The sequence below is a fragment of the Dufourea novaeangliae genome, unplaced genomic scaffold, assembly GCF_001272555.1.
Source record: "Dufourea novaeangliae isolate 0120121106 unplaced genomic scaffold, ASM127255v1 scaffold89, whole genome shotgun sequence".
Classification (NCBI taxonomy): domain Eukaryota; kingdom Metazoa; phylum Arthropoda; class Insecta; order Hymenoptera; family Halictidae; genus Dufourea; species Dufourea novaeangliae.
Genome location: NW_015373988.1, coordinates 3002316 through 3008315, shown reverse-complemented (window position 1 = coordinate 3008315; position 6000 = coordinate 3002316).

The following is a 6000-nucleotide window of genomic DNA, read 5'->3' as shown; positions in this document are numbered from 1 at the left end:
TGTAATCGACAAGTCACAGTATTAAAGCTAACAATTTTCCATTATGTCTAACCCATGAATGTTGTACAACCGAATAGATTCTATAGCGTGTACCACAATACATTAACAATGCTAATAGAGGAGCTCTTCACGGTATGAATGCATTATTCAGTCATTACCAGTGCGCCAATTTGACGTACAGCTACGCAGCCCGTGTCATGTCTCATTCGTTCGGCCACCATATCATCCGCCTGGAATTACGCTCGCGTACACGTGCTACCGTGGACGATTTTTGCGGACTGTAATTTGATTGATGTTGCGTTATTAAAAGGAACTTCAATTACAGCTATTCATATATTATAAAACCGCGCAGCTGGACCGCTGACGTTCGTAACAGCGCCGTTTCAACTCCTTTTCCCGTGTCCTCCTGGGTCGGTAAGTTTTGCTCAATTCTGATTCAGACGATGAAGCTAATAGAACAGGTTATTTATTGTATGTCAAGTAATCGATTTGTTCGATATGTTGAATTAAAATGTTCGTTTGAATTAAACACTGTTGCGTGGAAGGCACTATACGTTGCGATAATAAATTCCCTTAGTGATAGTTCACAATAAAAATCGATTCATTTTTTATGTATTTCAAAGAAGAGGATTTCTTATGAAATACACGATTAAACGTGAAAATAATTTGCTTCAGTTTTTCATACCAACTACGAGTGAGGGTGAATCATTCGAATTATTTAAAATTAGTAATTATACCCGTGTTTTATTGGAAAAATTGTACTTGTGCATCAATAAATTGTAATATTAAGGTACAGTTAGATCACGATTTTCAGGAAACGTGCAGAGATAGTTTTAATTATTTTATTTAATGATTTAAATAAACGATACATTTAAATTTTATAAAAAGGGACATTCGATAAAGGGTACTGAAGAAGAATGTGGAGTCAGGTTGAGAGATCGGTGTAGGTAGAATTTTAAAGAGTTCACCGACATTAAGAAGAATAGGGTCACGGAAGAAACCTGTTTCGTCGAAACGCTATAAACTCAGATTGGAATTTGGTCGCGTGTACAGGTAACAGGTTGACTTTAGACCTCTCGGTCCACTTGAATAAAACAATTCTTTTCGTAACTGTTGGAGCGGATGCGAATTAACATTGTAAAGTTGATCGTCCGTACTACATTACAATGACAGAGTAAACAAAAATAAGTCAAATATTTATAACTACAGGACATAAAATTTATAGAATGTAGATCAGTTACGAGGGATATGCGACACAGGAAAATAACATTAACTCCTCTTTTTAATAGAATTATCTACTGTTTATCTGAACTTCAAAGAAAGATCGATTCATGAATGAAATAGTGTTCCAAAGATATTCTTTGATACTAAGATACTTTGTATTCCTAAAATATGTTTTCTCTTAAAAGAGGTACAAACCCGCAACCTTTAATTGTGCTATGAGTTAATATAAAGTAGGTCTTATAGCATAATTAAAGGTTACGTATTTGTACCTTTAACGAAAATTTGCAACAGGTGGAAAAACCTTCAAGCAAAAGAAAACTGTTTACTTTTCAAGAAAATTTTGACGATGATTTTGAATCTTGTTTGAAGTCATTGGAACACCCTGTCACTGATGATTCGATGTCTTCCAGATGAACACTAGATAACACAATTGAAAAATTCAAATTAATGTTATTTTCGTGTGCCACATATCCGTAGTTGATAAAATCGAGTTAATAAAAATTAAATCTTGATTTCATTAACTATCACAACTTCATTAAAGAAATAACAAAATGGTATCTTATATTTCCTCGATAACCAGTAACTTTTAATTGAAACTGTATTATACCGAGAGAACAAATTCACGGGTAATTTGAGGTCGTCAAAGATACGAGTCACCCTCCTCGGTACAAGTGGCAGGATCTTAAAGCAATTAAGGCGTTCGCCAGGAGGGCAACTGTTACTCCCGTACCGAAGGACGTTAAGTCGTGGAAAAGTTTCCAGAGAGGCTCTGTGAATGATGTAGGCGGCAGGGGGTTGATTCCCTCGTAAGACTCGAGCAACCACAGCCTCTGCTGAAGGGCGGAAGCGTATACTTGAACGGTTTGGGTAAATCAAGCGTTGGGGGAGGGACGTACGTTCTCTACGATCGCGGAAGTGTTAGTGGTTGTAGGCAGAATGGTTGAGTTAATTGCCACCGTTCCCCTCTTCCATAGTTTCCTTCTTCGTACAGCAGCCCGCGCGGTTTTGTTCCGCGGTAGAACCTTTAATTGCGTTCTCGCCGCGATTTCGCGAAACGGTACGGCGGGATAAACCGTTTGAAACGTCGTGGGTGAACAGGAAAGGACTCTGGTGGCAAAGAAACGAGTGCAATCACATAAAAGGACTTGGGCTATATTGTTTCGAGCGAGAGGGGCTTTATCTACGATCAACGTTTTCCTAGAGCAACGACTCCCCGGCCGTCGCCGTCGTCCTCGTCGTCGCAGCGAACCCACGCGGGCACGGTGTAAGAAGCTGATGAACGTGGAAAGCAACGGTAATGACAATCAGAGAGCGGTAGTGCCATTATACACGGCTGACTCCCTCAGACACGCAACTGTCTCACGACCTTGTACGAACACCTTCCTTTAATCGTTTTTCATTCCACCTCTTATCATTCTGCATTCGCTGCGGGTCGAGGCGTAGAACCCTCATTCGTATGAATTACAGCTCTCCGTTCCAGCGAAATCACAGCCCTGCGCGACTTTAATAAGTAATTAGCAGATGACACTACTTTGTTGGGGATCTTTTAATCGCACACTTCCCTTCTCGATATACTGGATGTATCCGGTGCTACCTTCAGGATGCTTTCTTGCCCTAGCATTTGGAAGGGGAACGAATGATTTATTAACTAATTAATAGGTAGGAAAACATTAAAGTAACTTTAATGGCTAATTTCTTCGGAGATCGTGAATCTCCAATCCATTGATTCCGTTTCATTTTATAGTTGATTTGTCCACATCGTTAATACTGTATGAGGTTCTTTCTTCTCTTCTTTGCACACACCCGGTACCGGAAAGGAGAATCAATGCCGTTCTTCCGTGCTATTAAGACTCCTCGTTCATTTTATACCGGCTTAGTATGTTTCCTGATTGGCGCAAATTAATTATCAAAGTTACCAGAATGTAGGTAATCTTGACATAGAAATAATTTAAACCACAATATGTATACTTTAGTAATTTTCAAACTCAACACAGTGAAAGAATTCTAAACGCACTGTTGAATTCTACACGCGTTTCACTGTGTAAACAGGGTAGATCTGATCCCGAACTGACGCTTCGTCTTCGGTAAAGAAGAAATTTCACGAGGCGCACATTATTGCGAATCTCCGTCATTTGAGTGGAAGACTCGATAACGTACGGTTGCGCAGAGTAGCAATCTATACGGACGATAGCACCATGTTGCAAGTTTACATAGGCAAGTACACAATCACCGCCCTTCCATCGCATCAATCCTTTGCACCAGCACACAAAGCAGACGTTGCGAAGACAGGCCGCATCGGGACAACCTATCCAACGTTCGCGAATATACATAATCCACGTATCGGATCGGAATTCATGCGCAAGCGTCGTCGAAAGCGAAACATAGGTAGCAGAAGCACGGTAGGGTACGGGGAAATAAGAAAATTACAAAAGGGTAACACCTCGTAACCTTTATGCAAATAAAGCATTCTCGAAAGCGTTAGCGATTCAAGCATACGGATCGTAATGCCGCTCCCTGGCCGGCGACAAGATCTTTAATCGCGATTAAGCACACGAGTCGCAACACGTCACCTCCGCTGTACAGTCGCGATAAGAGGCAAAGCGGTTCCTCGAGACAGCAAAACCAGAAACGTCACGGCACCGGCGTGCACGGGTTGAGTAGGACAACGAAAGAGAGCTGCTAGCAAGGTGGATCGAGAATGGGTAGGGGGATGCTAGGGAAGCCCACAGCGTGTAGGGTCACTATCAATCTCCTCCACGACATTCCCGTGGAGGACGCGTAAGGGGGATCAAGGTGGTGTTAGCAGGCGCGAGATAGAAAGAGAAAGAGAGAGACAGGGACAGAAGGGGACCCATCCCCAACGTAATACGACCAAAGTTTAATTACCACATTACTTTGGGTACGCTTTATCTATCTCATCCCCCAGTCCCGTTCATCCTTCTTCCGTTGAATCCATCAGCAGCCAAGATGCTTGATTGCTAGAGAGAGAGAGAGAGAGAGAGAGAGAGAGAGAGAGAGAGAGAGAGAGAGAGAGAGAGAAAGAAGTGGAGGGGATGGGATAGAAGCAAATAGCCTCCTCTCGAAATTCTATACACTATTTTCCTTGAACTTCATCCTCCCGGCTCAATCACCCCACCACCTTGACGCGTTCGTGATCGCGGAGGCTACGTGCACGCCAAGGTAACCGCGCTTCTTTTCTCTGTCCCTATCGTTTGCCACCGTTCTATCTAATGGCCAGTCCGGCTTTATTTCGTTCCAGCCGATCCCCCTCCCTAAGTGTTTCCCTCTAACAGTATCCGTGAACACGTAACATCTATAGAAGGTAGTGGGCAGCCACTTAGAGGCGCGGAGCGTAACCACGCATAAACCAGTTTCCTGGTTATCCGACTCCTCGCATTTTCCTGGTCGACGCACCGCGCGTCGAACCCGTACGGAACGTACCATTAACGGAGGCTCCGCACGATTCCGCCGCGATTGGTGATCACCGGCAGCGGTTGGATAGAGAGAAACACTGGAGTGGTGTACACACCGATGCCGGGGCTGCTTAAAGGCCTCTGGTATCGTTTTAAAAGCGACGACTGCCCGGGTACCGTCTCTCTACGTCATGACAACGAGCATCGAATAATTACGTAACGAGCCGTGCTTTCTTCTGGCTGCATCACTTCTACCCGTGGTCTGCCCCCTCTGCAATACCTTGTGCGACGCTCCTGGGAAGAGGAAGACGTTAACGGATTGATTGGTATGCGTCTGATCGAACGGCGAACGATTCCGGCGAGGTTATTTTATGTATTTAGAAACAACTTGATTGACCCTCTACACGGCCGAGCCAGACGATGCTTGAAAAAGAGCATTCCTGAAGTGACTTTAATCGAATGGTACTACGTTTACAGTTTTCTAATTGGAGACTCGATCAGTTATTTCACTTATATTTTTTATCGATCATGTTCGATCACATAGCATTCGTGTTACTACATGGAGAAGGTACGAGGAAAAGGATGACACGTAAATAATAATGTATTCACAAATCATCGTACGTAGATGATGAATAGTCGTGCTTTATGAAATTAACAATTTCGTCGACACTACTATCGACTCAGGATCGCTAGCGATACGAATCGATACTCGACTTTACGACCATGCGTTACTGCGATTGCAGATCAATACAGCAAACGTAATAATCCACGACCTCGGTCAATATTTAATAAAGTATAAATTTTATTGCGAGTCTAATACAGCCAATAAGAGACATCAATTTCTGTTCAACTTCCTGACACCAGAAGTTAATATATTGGAGGAGCAAATTTTCATAAATATTCGTAATCAGGTTATATGATTGTAGGACTTCCTGGTGTCGATAAGTTTACAACCGATGAGATCGTTAAAGCCCGGGTTCTATACGCAGGGACAATTAACCATGAGAAAATCATCGACGGCGAATATGAGTCCGCGATTGGCAATCAAGTCACGAATAAGTCGGTTGCTCCGTATCGAAGACGGAACCGAGTGATAACCTTTCGCAATTTATCTGGCCTTCTTCGGGGAAGGCTTTCTCTTGCCCTTTCACGCGATAAACTGGTACAAATTAAATCAGCACGGAGAATTTTCTTCGGGACACGGTACAACGTTCATAAATTTCAATAGATCTCGAAGGGGGGCGAGTGTACATCACGGGGCCGTGGCATTCGTATACACTCTTATAATCGTCTCTCTGCATAACTTTGAGAATCCGTTTGACCGAGAACCAGTATCGAGAACGGCCTTACGCCGTTATGCGAT